This window comes from Thalassophryne amazonica, chromosome 19, assembly GCF_902500255.1.
Source record: "Thalassophryne amazonica chromosome 19, fThaAma1.1, whole genome shotgun sequence".
Lineage (NCBI taxonomy): Eukaryota > Metazoa > Chordata > Actinopteri > Batrachoidiformes > Batrachoididae > Thalassophryne > Thalassophryne amazonica.
In genome coordinates this window covers 43,720,875-43,735,796 of record NC_047121.1, presented here as the reverse complement: position 1 = coordinate 43,735,796, position 14,922 = coordinate 43,720,875, and positions in this window count along the sequence as shown.

Here is a 14,922-nt window from a genome sequence, read left to right as displayed (position 1 = left end):
TGGGTGAGCTGAACTTTGATCTGAATGGAACTCCTGTATGAACTGAAACTTTGATCCTGAATGTTGATCTAAACTCAAATCCAGAATGAACTGAGACTTTGGTTTTGAACTAAAATCCTGAATGAACTGAACATTGATTTGAACTGAATGAGCTATTTGAGTTTAGTTATGAGTTTTATTTCTAGATGTGTGCCCAAATGCGCCTGCAGCATAACCTCACCTGCCCTTTTGTTCTCCCCTGAAGTTCATCCAGTCCCAGTAGCTCCCCAGGCGCACTTCACCTGGTCTCTGTCCTGTCTGACCTGTCTGTCCCATCGGTCAGGTCCTCGTGGTTCCAGTCCCTGTCCAGTCTGTCTTGTAGTTCCAGTCCTCGTGGTTCCTCCTGGTTTTTTTCCTTCCACTGCACAGTTCCCCATTTGTTCAATAAACTGCTGTTTATTTCACTCTGTCTGCTTTACTGCTCACTGCATTTGGGTTTAACATCGAAACTCTGTACTAAACCGTAACAGAATCGCGTGGTCAAAACCTCACATCAGGTTGTGTGAGAAGTGAAGTTGTTGAAAGTTTTTTGTATCTGATTGAACAAGTGTATTGGAGGTGTTTCTTGTGGTTGGTGGGGTTAGACCTTACTCATGTGGAGCACTTTGAGGCACCTTTGTTGTGATTTCGTGCTATACAAATAAATAAATAACTGACTTAAACTGACTTGACTAACTGACATGTCTAATACCAAATCTAAAGTCCTCGGCCCAAGAAAATTGAGGGAGTTGAAACCTAGGTTGTCAATATTTGTATTTCAAATGAGTAAGAAAAAGCATAAGCTTTTAAGCTTTGGGAGGGGGGCCATATAGCTGTACATACACAAACAGAAAAGACAACAACATGGAAGCCATAAATTACTTACAGACACGTGCGCGCGCGTGCACACACACACACACACACACACACACACACACACACACACACACACCACACACACACACACACACACACACACACACACACACACACATTTAACAGAGAGTGAAAATAGAAGCTTAAAAAAATCACTGCACAAAGACTTTACACAAAACAGAGGTATTGATTGAGAACTTACAATTGATAACAATCGGTTCACAACAGGACAAATAGTCTTTGGTAGTATAATATTGTAAGTTTCTTGTTGTTTTTTATGGAGTTCTCTGGAGGGTAGTAGAATCTTGGAAGAGCAGATAGATAGGTGGCACGTAAAAGGTCACCCAGGAAAACTCAATAAGGAGGTTATTGTCGTGTTATAACAGAAAATAAATTGGCTCGTCCTGGCAGAGAGACGACTCCAGCTGTAGAGGAACAACGCAACTTTATTACAGTTCGGTACATCTTTCAGGTGTTAACCACTCACTCGCTCTGATCTTCCCCAGCTGCCTGCTTTCTGCACGGCAGCCCTCTTTTATAGTGTGACCGCCTATAGTGGTCACATACCACAGTTATATAATAATAATAATAATAATAATAATATCTACAACCCCAATTCCAATGAAGTTAGGACATTGTGTGAAATGTAAATAAAAACAGAAAACAATGATTTGCAAATCCTCTTCAACCTATATTCAATTGAATACACCACAAAGACAAAATAGTTAATGTTCAAACTGATAGTCTTTGTTTTTGTGCAAATATTTGCTCATTTTGAAATGGATGACTGCAACACGTTTCCATAAAGTTGGGACGGGGCAACAAAAGACGGGGAAAGTTGAGGAATGCTCAAAGAACACCTAATTGGAAACAGGTGAGTTTCTTGATTGGGTATAAAAGGAGCATCCCCAAAAGGCTCAGCCATTCACAATCAGAGATGGGGCGAGGATCACTACTTTGTGAACAACTGCATGAAAAAATAGTCTAACAGTTTAAGAACAATGTTTCTCAACGTTAAATTGCAAGGAATTTAGGTATTCCATCATCTACAGTCCGTAATATAATCAGAAGATTCACAGAATCTGGAGAACTTTCTACGCGTATGCGGCAAGGCTGAAAACCAACATTGAATGCCCTTGACCTTCGATCCCTCAGGTGGCACTGCATTAAAAACCAGCATCATTGTGTGAAGGATCTTATTGCATGGGCTCAGGAACACTTCAGAAAACCATTGTCAGTTAACACAGTCCCTCGCTACATCTACAACTGCAAGTTAAAACTCTACCATGCAAAGCAAAAGCCATACATCAACAACATCCAGAAATGCTGTCGCCTTCTCTGGGCCTGAGCTCATTTGAAATGGAAAACACTGAAAGGTACATCCAGGTTTTGGAGCAACACATGCTGCCATCCAAGCAACGTCTTTTTCAGGGACGTCCCTGCTTACTTCAGCAAGACAATGCCAAGCCATATTCTGCACGTGTTACAACAGTGTGGCTTCGTAGTAAAAGAGTGCAGGTACTATACTGGCCTATCTGCAGTCCAGACATGTCGCCCATTGAAAATGTGTGGCGCATTATGAGTGCAAAATATGACAATGGAGACCCGGACTGTTGAACAACTGAAGTCGTACATCAAGCAAGAATGGAAAAGAATTCCACCTACAAAGCTTCAACAATTAGTGTCCTCAGTTCCCAAATGCTTATTGAGTGTGGTTAGAAGGAAAGGTGATGTAACACAGAGGTAAACATACCACTGTCCCAGCTTTTTTTGAAATGTGTTGGCAGGCATCCATTTCAAAATGAACAAATATTTGCACAAAACAACAAAGTTTATCAGTTTGAACATTAAATATCTTGTCTTGTGGAGTATTTCAATTGAATATAGGTTGAAGAGGATTTGCAAATCATTGTATTCTGTTTTTATTTACATTTTACACAACATCACAACTTCATTGGAATTGGGGTTGTAAATAAAGTGCAGAGGAAAAGAAAAAAAAGAACTGTGGCCTGAGGATGCCAACAACAGATATTGATGAAGCCAAAGACAGCAGCCATGCCTCTGGGTCAGACAGGACCCCAGCCACCCGCTCAGGCACCACCACCACAGGGGCCTGTGTCGACTCACATTCAACCTGCAGTGTGTTGGATATGGTGGCCAGCTGGCTCAGTTTTGGTGCATCAATGGAACACATGGAAAGTTTGGATTTAGCGCAAGCTGCCTGCTGCGCACAAATCTCAATCACCACTGCATTGCACTCTCATGTGTGATGAAAAACAACAACACACTAACTAAAGAATGTTGAACTGAGTTAATCGTGGGAGAATCTTCCCTATGGTGTGTCAAACCTGTACATTTTGCCACAAGGAGCAGCGGTCGCAGTTGTGCTTCCACATGAACTACGCCACTGGTTTCAAGTGCCTGACTCTGACCCCATGTCACACTTGTGTCAAAAGCAAAAGATTTGAGGCCCGCGACAAAAGCAGCGCTGCAAGTATCAATATGGTGACCTGTCATGTCAGCACCTCCTCTGATGGAGAATATTTGAAGATATCACTGAAAACATACTGTATGGGCCCTGCGACAGACTGGCGTCCTGTCCTGGGTGTACCCCGCCTTGCGCCCTATGACTGCTGGGATAGGCTCCAGCCTCCCGCGACCCTTAATTGGACTAAGCGGTGGAAGATGACTGACTGACTGACATACTGTATGACGAGGGAATAGGAGAACCAGTGTTAAGTTAAAGACCCTCTACACAACTGTTATTCTCAGAAGATCACAGAATATAGCTACAACAGATACCACATGAGTTGTGGTCACAGCACAAAACAGATGTAGGATTAGTTAGGTCCGCCTAGCCGCTTCATATTAAAGTAAAAATAGGCATTGTGTTGCCATATGAAAGGTAATATCCATTGAAAGCACATAAAATAACAGGTTTAAAACCCACCCACAACTGAAGGCTTGTAGCAGCAGGTGTACTGACAGAAAGCTCCTGTTATACACCAATTTTTCCAATCAAAAAGCCAAATTCAAATGATTTACAACACCTAGAAATAACAAGTATGGTGCAACCATATGTGGATGATGTTCTGGTTTGTAGCACTAACACAATTCAGTGTGGAAAAAACTCTATTTCAGTCCTGTTCTTTGGCATTGGGGGGGGCATAAGGTGACTACAGGCACTGCTTGCCAAAAGGCAAGGCAGGCAACTGCATGGGGTCCCAACCAGTAGGGTCCCCCAAAGGCAGACAAACTTTAATCTACAGCCACAGCCCCCCTTTTGCTTAGGAAGTTTAGACAAATGCTAGAGGTGATCATGAGTCACAAGGAGTACCCTTCATAAGAGAACCTTTTAGAACTCCCATTTTGCTTTTATAAATATTAGTTGAATATGATTACTGGAGCATACAATGGTTAATATCCCCTCTCCCTGCTCCTTAAAAATAAATGAATGAATGAATGAATGAATTAATGAAAACATTGAAATAATAATGACATGAAAACAATAGGGCTTCACTTTTAACACAGTGATGATGAATGCTGGTTGGAAAGGGCCTCCTGTGAAGCTTTACCTGGGGCCAAAACAGACTTTAGAATCACCACTGAAAGTGAAGACAAATTACAGTTCTGTTAGTCACACATAGAATACATGGGCAGACAGCTGGGTGGTAGCAAACGAGCTATTGCTCCCTCACAAATTGAGGCAATATCAAAAGCTCCCAAACCACTAACAGTCGGACAAATGTTGTCATTTTTGGGGATGGTTGGATTTGTCCGACACGTGGATCTATGAATATGGAATCAAAACTGTCCTGTACGTGGCCTGGTCTGAGCTGCCGATCAAACTAGTGGTTCAGCTGAGTTGTCAGTGGACTGCCAAAGCTGAAGGAGTCTTTCAGGCCCTACAACAGGACATGCAAACAGCACCAGCACTGGGTAACCCTAACTATGATAATTGTTACACTCCCACAGGTATGCAACCATCAGCATATTACAGTAACAAAATGCACAGAAACTGGTTTGGGAAGTGGAAGAATTTAGCCCTGTCATTGATAGTATTCACAGCTATGGCTGCCACTGTACTAAAGCTGGGCAGACAATGTACGATATTTTCAAACGTTTGTACTTGGCTCCAGCTCAAACTGTACGACAAAACTGCAGGGTGTAAAAGTTCAGAGCGCACAATTTATTTTCTCACACAATACGGCCCCATGCTCTGATGCAGTCTGATTACTCACATTGTACGTTCAATAACCACACGTCGGACTCGTGTTTCCGGAAGCAAAACATAAACAGAAACTTTTTTCTTTTCTTTTTCTTTTTTTCAGACTTCATTTACGTTTCTTATTTTTACAAAATCTCTTGATGGGAGACTTTAAAGTTTAAAAACAAACAAACAATACAAGACTTTACATGAGTTGAAGGGGAAAAAGAAACAGAAGCTGCTCTCCCAAAGAGATGATCGCTGTTTATGCTCTCTTCGGTGTTTACACATCAGCTCACTGACGCTTGTAGCGCTGCTTCAACAGCGCGATACCCTCACGAGGGCTGACCAGAATATCAACCAGGTTTGATTTTCATCCAACCATACGATTGCTGATTGGGAGGTGGCGTGAGAGGTTAAACGCAGCTCGTTACTCTTGTATACTACACGATGCAGGACTCACGATTAAGCTGAAACTCGGCGCGATCCAAAAAATTCTTGCATGAGTTAAAAATTGGCTGAAAAAGGGCCAAAACCCGCACAGTCTAAGCCCAGTTTTAACTGTATAATGTCAAACTGCTGAAAGTTATACAATATGGAAAGCATACTATATTGTTATGTTGTTAGATCAATATTCTTCATGAACAAATTGGACTCTGGGTGTGTTGGTGCAGGCTTGACACTTAAACACTTTAACTCTTTTACCTGATTTGGGGGATGTCATTATATGTAGAAATGATCAAAATTGTGAAATAGCAGACCGTACATGCTCAAACCACATCACATTACAACGTGAGTTGCAAATTTGTAGATCATCTGCAATTATGCATTATGTATGTCATCCTTTGATGAAAGTAATATGCATATGTCGCGGACATGAATGAGTGAAGCTCATCAGCATCTCACCATGTCATTTAGGTACTTCAGACTTTATTTTGAGTAAATGCTTCATGGGGGCATTAGCATGGCAAAAACCTTTCAGAAAAACTACAGAGGTAGTTTACACGAATTACCTGATGCACAGAGGATCTTCAGACAGCACAAAATCCCAGTTTACTTTAAACCTGTTAACACCTTGAGACAGAAATTACTTCACCCTAAGGACAGAATCCCTAATTACAAAAAGAGCAATGTGGTGTATTCTATCAGATGTCAGGAAAACTGTAACGAACACTACATAGGTGAGACTATGCAGCCATTGCACAAAAGGCTGTACCAGCACTGCAGAGAGGGTGCCGGTAGACCTCAGTCTGCAGTTCATCTCCACCTTAAAGACACTAACCACACGTTTGAGGATAAGGAAGTTAAAATCTTAGCCAGAGAAAAGAAATGGTTTGAGAGGGGAGTGAAAGAAGCATTGTATGTGAAACAGTTGACACCCAGCCTTAACCGGGGAGGGGGTCTGAGACACGCTTTGTCCCCTGTTTACAATGGGGTACTCAGGTCAAAGCAGTTTCAGTCTATTGTTCATGGTAATGAGTCATTCATGTCATCAGGAGAGTCATCAGGAGAGTCGTCAGGAGAGGCGTCAGTCCCATCGTTACAAGGGACAGTTACCCTGTCATTAGGAGGGTGCTAACTAGAGCACAATAGGTGCTAATTAGATGAATTGTTAGTCACTAGCCAATAGCAGTCTGTCTCTCGGTAGGAGGGGTCTGGTTAGGTTTAAAACCTTTGCTGGTTTCTGTTATTCTTCTCTACAAGAGTCAAGACAGAAGTCAGACGACCAGAGCAAGACTTTTATTTGAGGAAGCTTCTGTGATTAGAAGCGAAACGTCCTTGCATCAAGCAACCCAGTCCAGTCAAAGATTCAAGCTTCTCTACTATGGAAACCACCTGGACAACTGAGAGCCTTCACAGAGACACACTCTTTACCGAAGCTCCGGGCATTGAAAGGTGAGTCAAGCCTATGTGAGAATTTTTCCTCTTTGGTTTGTTTTCCACCTCGATAACTCTTCGGAGGTTGTTCACATGCTAAGGGAAGGAATGGCAGGTCGTTACATTTCCGTTGTGTTTATTTTTGATTAATACCATGAATGTTCTCAAAGGGGGGATTTGTAGTCGGCATGACCGACATGTCAGCACACAGCACTGTTGGTGAATATCATGCCATGCAGGAAATCACCCCACGGGACACCCCCCCGCAAGGCATGTGTCACTGCGGGATTTCCCCACATTGTAATAATTAAAACGCAAATCACACTTGCACATCACACTTACAGTGGATCACTGAGTGTTGGACACACTATGCCAGCTGATGTGTTCACAACGCGAGAGCCGGTGTTCTGTCGAGATGTGCGATTTGTCGAATTGTGCATCTCCATGCATAAATCGACAGTTCCACGTCCTGACAATATTGTGCTGTAAATAGAGCGTGCACATGCAAATTTGAACTTTTTAAAATAGAAAAGACACTTACTGCTGTTGTATTTTCATGTAAAGACAAAACGTATGTGCGATTCCTTCATTGGGGGAGCTTAAAGCCTAGTTTACACATAGACGGTTTTGTCGGTGGGCAGTACGTAGACTGAAGTTTGCGGTAGTTCCGGCTGTTTTCATGGTGGAAAGGGGCGGAGCATTTCACCGGCGTTTTGGCCGCCGTACTATCCGTAAATACGCGGATAAAACGCCGCTAAATCCGCCGAATAAAGCGGCGTTTTGACGCCGTAGCGTCCGGCACACGTCAGGCAACGGGGGTTAATACCCAGTTCTATCCTTTACAATTGCAGGTTAAGACACGCGTGAGAATGGCGGTGTTCTGCTGCCGCCGATAATGCCCTGTGTACCGCTGGATTTATCCAGGCAAATCCTGCGTTACTCCAGGAACTTTTGCATATAGGCACCGCCCCCAGAATATAATAGGCTGAAGCCTCTGTCATTTCAGGGGGAAGGAGATCATCCTCAGCCTTTTCTTCTCCTTCCTTTCCCCCTCCACCACAGGGCTACCCTCTGCTTCTCAACCAGACCTCTTGGTAAGTCCTTGCCGCTGCCAATTTTCTTTTAGGAGGCATACTGGAGCTTCTCTGCAAAAATATCTGGAGCTGGCCACGAGTGAGAGGCCTGCATGCAGCGCGCTAACGTTTTTATATTGACCGCCGCCTATCGGCCGTTTGGAACGCCATTGACCGGGAGGTGGCATTTAGAACGGCGTACTGTCCACTAGTGCCGCCGTTTTGTCTGCCTCTGTCACCGGTTAAAATGCCCTTGAGGACGCCGATGTGGGCTCTATTGCCGTTTTACACGCCATTGATTAGGGATACAACTCCGGCCGCCAATTACAGTGGTGTAAACTGCGGCACTACAGGAAGGAGCAGGATGAAACGGCGATTAAAAGTATCAAACGCCGTTGTTCACGTTGTCTCCGTCGTCATGCGAATTCTCCGGGAGCGCTCCCGGAATTATTTGACATGTTGAATAATTTTTTCAACGATTCCAGGTAAAGCCGGAACTAAGCCCCCTAGTGCCGGCGTTAACAATGGCGTGTGATCCTTAAGACGGCCAAAAACTCTTCCGGGACGCTTCCGAGAGCTCTTACCATCTATGTGTAAATGGGGCTAAAGTCCGCGTGTGAATGTTCTGTTGAGTTGAGCAGTTGATTTGTGAGTCCCGGCAATATTGTGCTGTAAATACAACATGTACATGCAAATTTTAAGTTTTTAAAGTTGAAAAGACACGTATTGGTGTTGCATTTTCATTCCTCGGTTGCATGGTTGGGGAATTCAACGTGGTAAAGAGAGGCACCGCCAATCCAACGGGGGGAAGGGTGGACAGAGGGGGGTGTGAAAGTCTGGGTGGAGAGAACTGCACATGTATGTACATGCACAGTTGCACGGAAGGCTGGTTTCTCAAACGGAGTGACATCTCGTCGGGACACCAGCTCTTCACAAGACGGGAGCTGACCCTTCATGAGACGGGAGCCAGTCGGTTCTTCATGAGATGGGAGCCAGTCAGCTCTTCATTAGATGACTGCATCAGGTAATTCATGTAAAACATCAAAACGAGAATAGTAATCCACGTCATTTAATTACTTTCTGGTGTACGTCTAGGTGGAGGCTAAATCCGCTCTTTATAGCAGGAATTATAAATTGTGGTGTTTTATTAATTTTTTGCTCTGCTGCTGTGTGCGAGACTTTCCATGTGCTCTCACTTTGTTTGTGCACACAAACACAAGCGTGCACAAAACCGCTGCTGCGGTATCGTGCACACGTGCATCCCTCCCAACAGCAGGTGGAATGTTTCAGAGTTCCCCATTTCATTTTTGGATTGCGGATTTTCTTCCGGTTTCTGTGTCTTTCTTGTTACATGTGAAAGGGCCCTTAGTTTTGTTATGGAAAAATTGTCATGCAATCATACAAAAGCTGCACTGTCTGAAAAAAACTGCAGGGAGTCAGTGGTATATGCAGGAAATCAAGAAATTGTAAAAAGGTGGAAGCCCATACCACCAGGAGAGTGGACCAAGATTGGGCAGAGAGAAGTCAGAGACTGGCTGCAGGCTGAGGGAAGAAGCAGTGCTCAAAACTCTGTATTCAGTACTTGTATGTTTTATCAGTATAAGTTTTCAAAAAATGTTCTCGATTGATAAAGAACATGGTAGTCATCCATGATTAACGAACACAACAGAATTCTTCCTTAAATTGATTTTTTAAGGATTTAATGGTATATTAAGGATTTTGTTAATGGCCTTGTTTTTAAAATCAGATTGTGCTTTACATTTTCATGACAAAAAAGTTCAAAACCATGGTTTGCCTCATCGATTGTCAGGATTAAATCTTTTAAAACACTCCTACATTCAACAAAAAAGCCAGATGTGTCAGGGTTTAAGTTTTTGTTTGTTTTTCTGTTTTATTTTGTTCTTTTGATCTGCTGGTTATTTTTGCATTTCTTTGGTTTTTGATTTGTTTATTCTCTTGCTGGGTTTTTCTGCCTGGGTCTGTCTGTCTCTGCTTCTCTTGTCTTGTTCTTGGTGATGGGTGTTTCTCTCTGGTCATGCCCTTGTTCACACCTGTTTCTGATTTGCAGATTGTCACCTGGGGTTACATAAGCTCAGTGGGTGTGTTTGTCCCTCGCCAGTTTGTCGTGTCTTGTGCCTTCATTCCAGCACTGTTCCTGCGTTCATTGTCCTGCCTGCTTCATTGTGTGTACCTGACCTCCATCCTGTTGCCTCGACCATGCCGCTTGCCTGATGTTTTTTGTACTGCTGCTTTTTCTGGACTGCTTACTCGTGTACTGACTTCTGCTAACCACATCAGTAAAGCCTTCTAAAAACCACAGCTGTTTGTTTGAGCCGTGCATTTGTGTCCTGCAATTCCTGATCATCCAACCTGATAAGATGTGTGTAGAAATAACTGCATTTATATACTATGATGCACTGATTTGATTTATGTCTTGTAAATGGTTCAGTTTTTTCATTGAATCAGTGAAAAAAATATTTTAAATTTAATAATGGGGCTAATATGAAGGATATGCTGATTACATGTGGAATTTGCATAATGAATGAATGTTGGCTCCAGATTGAGCCAGCAGCGGTTACAATTGGCAATTAAAAGAAGCAAGAGACAACTGAAAGATCACTTTCGGGTCCGGAACAGCACGTAAAAAACTGTACAGTGTTAGGTCGGTGAAACCTTCGGTGGGCAAGTCGTAAAATTCTGATATAAAAACCGGTTGGAGTAGAAGCGTGATAACAGCGGAGCTAAGACGTGACAACAGTTGAATCGCAGCGGTGTGAATGTGTTTGTGTGAAAGTGTGTGTGTTTTTATGACTAACGTACACAACTGAATCGCGGGAGCCTGTCACCAGGCAAAGACAAAGACAAAGGCCTGTCTGTGAAGTAGGTTGTAAGCGTTCTATACGCACCACACCTGTTTGTGAACCTACGAGTCTGGAAAGAAGCCCTAAGCAAGGTCCCCCACCTCTCAGAGGTCGAAGTGGTGACACTTTTCAGGCTGATCGGTGACCAAACAGTGAAAAAAGAACAACAGCCTGTTCGTTTAGATCTCCCTATGAGATAACCCCACGAACAGCTAAAATGGGTAACTGCTGTTGTTCTCATGACACACAACCACAGTCTAATGATTTCAGGTATATGTAGGTTAAATATCCCAGGTCATCTAAACATTTAAGCAAGTGGCAAAAACAGTTCAATTTCTCAGGGAAATTACAGCCAGAAGCAACAACAGAATTAGTGGATAATATAAAGAGAAAAGTAAAAAAGCAAAAAAAGTGTGGGTTAGAAAATGCACTAAAGTGGAAAAGTGAAGCCTACAGGTGGCGTGAGGCTGAGAATAAAGTCAAAAACAAACTGAAGCAGGGACAAGATGACCTTATGAGCGTCTTTTATAATAAAAATGAAATTGATAACGAGACACCGGGAGGGAGCCAGAGGCCCCTTCCGCAGAATGCAGGCGCAGCCCTTTACCCGGCCTCAGATAATGCTGAAGCTACAGCAAGTGCGCCTTCTCCACCTCCCTACACTCAACAGACCACAGACAATGACCAAAGATCCAGCATCACCTGAACACTTAAAAATGTGGCGAGAGACAGTTAAATTCTTGGGAAAATTACAGTTAAACTCCACAACAAAGTCATTTGATACCATAAAAGAAAACACCAGTGATTTTACAAAAAGGCAAGAGAGATGTGGAGTGAAAAATACACCAGACCATGCTTTTGCACCAAACATAGCAGTTTATAAACCTGCCGGAGCAGTCATAATGATGTGTGAGGAAGAAATGTATTTTGTAGGAAAGGGCAAAGGTCAGCGCCACAGAGGCAAAGCCCGTGGCAGTGAGATAAAGAGGAAATTGACATGTTGGAAGTGTGGGAAGAATGGACACTTTGCACGTGAATGTACACACTCGCAAAGATAAGGAGTTCTCCGTTTTCAACATGAATTTTGTTTATGTACATATAAGGTTGCAGTTCTTTCTTTTCTAGAAGATTATACTTGTTATCAATTTTTCCTTACTTTTATTCTGCTGTCGCTATATAGACAGATTGTGTGTAATTATTGTGAATTGTTTTAGATAAAACTGTCAAGGTCACAGTCGCTGGCACTTCAACATTTTAAAGTGTGGAGTTAAGATACTGAGAAATAAGTGCACATTAATCAATTTTGTACGTGTATATGAGTGTGAGTTGGTGTTCTGGGTAAAAGATTTTGAGGCAGAATTCTGAAATAGATCTGTTGATGAAATAAAACTTTTCAGCTTGTTAAGATGATAACTCAAAGACAATAAATACTATCATCTTCCTACTTTCCATATTGAACGATCATGTAACTGGGATGAAGTGGTTAAAATATGGTTGATTTTTGTACACTGGATAAGGTGTAAAAGTTGGTTAGTTTCGCCTGCTTAACAGATTTTAAGCAAAGCTGATCAAAATTATATTTCAGTAGAGTGATTAATGATTGGATTTATTGTTGTGTGATATATTTTTGTGTGGTGTTGGTTTGAAATTTGTGTGGGTTGATTCTTTTCTGTCTGGGGGAAAAGAAGAAAATTCAGATTGACTGCTTCAATTGAACATTGCAGTATTTGGCCAGTCTTGCCTCAGTAATCATGAATGAGCTACTGTGGAACTGACCACTTAGATCAGTGAGTTCCAGCGGGTATTCATGAACTTGCTGGAAACAGGCTCATGTAAGCAATGAAGACTTTGGGTTAGAAAACATTTCTATGAACCATTTCCCCAGTATACGACTCGTACATATTAAATACTGATAAAAGATTGAAAAATTGTTGATTGACTGATCCACTAATTATTTTTGATGACATAACAGACAGGGAGCAGTGGTTGTGGTAGATTCTCTGACGACTATTAAAACAAAAAAAAGGTCTCCTATCAGTCCACTGTAATTAACAGTTGAGTTCTACGTGTCTACATGTGTGTATACTTTGTTGCGTGTAATGTAACACAGGTCTTCTTTGGACCTGTGGACGTTTTTTTTTTGTGGGGTGGGGGGGTATTTGTTGGTTTATTTTGCTTGTTTGTTGTGGCAGTTGTGGTATTCTGTTCCTGGTCTGGGGTGTTGGAGGAGGTGTGTGTACACACACAGCTGCTGAGGGAAGCTCTAAATGCTCACTTCCCTCCTCCTCCTCCTCTCCCTGCCGCTCCACACCCCCACAGCTTGAGAAATTGAGAAACACTGCAGCGATGTTTTGTTGTGTTTTAACACATGAAATACAGGGGTTTTTACATGTAATTGATAGTAGTGTTTTAAAAGTGTTTGTTACTGTTAAATTTAAAGAGATATTGTTTATTTGATGTAATCTATTCCAGCTTTAATGTTGTTTTGCATTACGTTGCATTGACTTTACTAAATACATTCAGTGTTCTATTTTTTGAAGCGTGGTTTGTTTTGGAAACAAAGTGTAATTTATCACTCCAACCGAAAAGCAGAGCAGAAGGTTGTACAGTGTGTGAGACAGTAAAACTATGTTGATTATTGTAACATGTTTATTGAGCTCCTGTTGAAAGCGTTAATGTTGGTGAAGGTGAATTGACAGCAGTGTAGAAGCAACAAATTATAATAACTCAATATTTTGATCATCCTGTGTTCTGACTGAAATAATGTGAACACTCATGAGATGCAACTAACCCCTGCTGCAAATCAAACAAGAAGCTGCAGGCTTTCATAAAGCATTGATGACCAATGAGGTGCGTATTAATTATTATTTGATGTATCCAGATTAAGTTAGGCCTTAAAGGATAGAGATTGTTGAACAACTTTTCACATGATTGTTGTCCATCCTGACCCATAGTTATTCCTGCAAACCAAACATTGTCATTCTTTCTATTTATTATTGGTGTTTAAGCATTGATTAATCCAACAGTTCTATTCTGGGATAAATTGCTAAAAGATACTTCAATTCACTTTCACTGATCCTGCATGTTTGATGTTCTGTGCAATCAAAACTGTTTTGACATGACACCTCTTAATGGGTGTTCCCCCACCCCTTGGAACCCCTGCCCAGTATGGAAGGCTGCGAGCCCATGACGGGTAAGATTCCATCTTAAACCCTGGGACAACCTAAGGCAGGCTCAGTCACGATTACTCAACCTTGTCTCTGTGATACTCTGACTCACTAGGACAGGGATGGGCAATCATGTGCCATGAAGGACCGAGACCCTGCAGGTTTTCCTTGCTACCAATCACCTCAACAGGTGATTTCATTAATGATCAGGTGTTTATGCTCAGGGGAGAAGCTAATCAGCCACCCACCTGCCTGAGGGTGAATTGGTTGCAAGGAAAACCTGCAGTGTCTCTGCCCTCATTGCCCACCCCTGCACTAGGACATGAGGATATGCCACTGGGGTACTGTGGTGCGGTCAAACTTGCCCGTATGCCCAGGAATTGAATTGTCATATTAAGATTGGCCTGCACGTAATAATCGATATTAATCAATGCTTATCATTCATCCAATCAATCAATTTTGGCAAATTAATGTGTCACAATGTCCACCAAACCGCTGATGGTGTGTATGCCTAATCCTCAAACAAACCAGTCCTACCCCGCAGCCTTTTCAAGTGGGCAGGACCGGTCGTAAGTCATGGACCATGTCCCATTTCTACGGCTGGGATGGCTGGCCTGGTTAATAATCATTTTGTGACGTTTGGATTTCAGGCATATGCAAAACATTACTGCAGAGCATGTTTAATTTATGCAAAGCATAACCCGCAGGGGAATGAGAGGCTAATACGAGGAACATTTCCAACACCACAATACCCGTTCCAAATAATCCATATGGATTTTATTGAATTGAACCAATGTGAAGGAAAAAAAATATTAATACAGTAACATGCTTTCGGAGGGCGG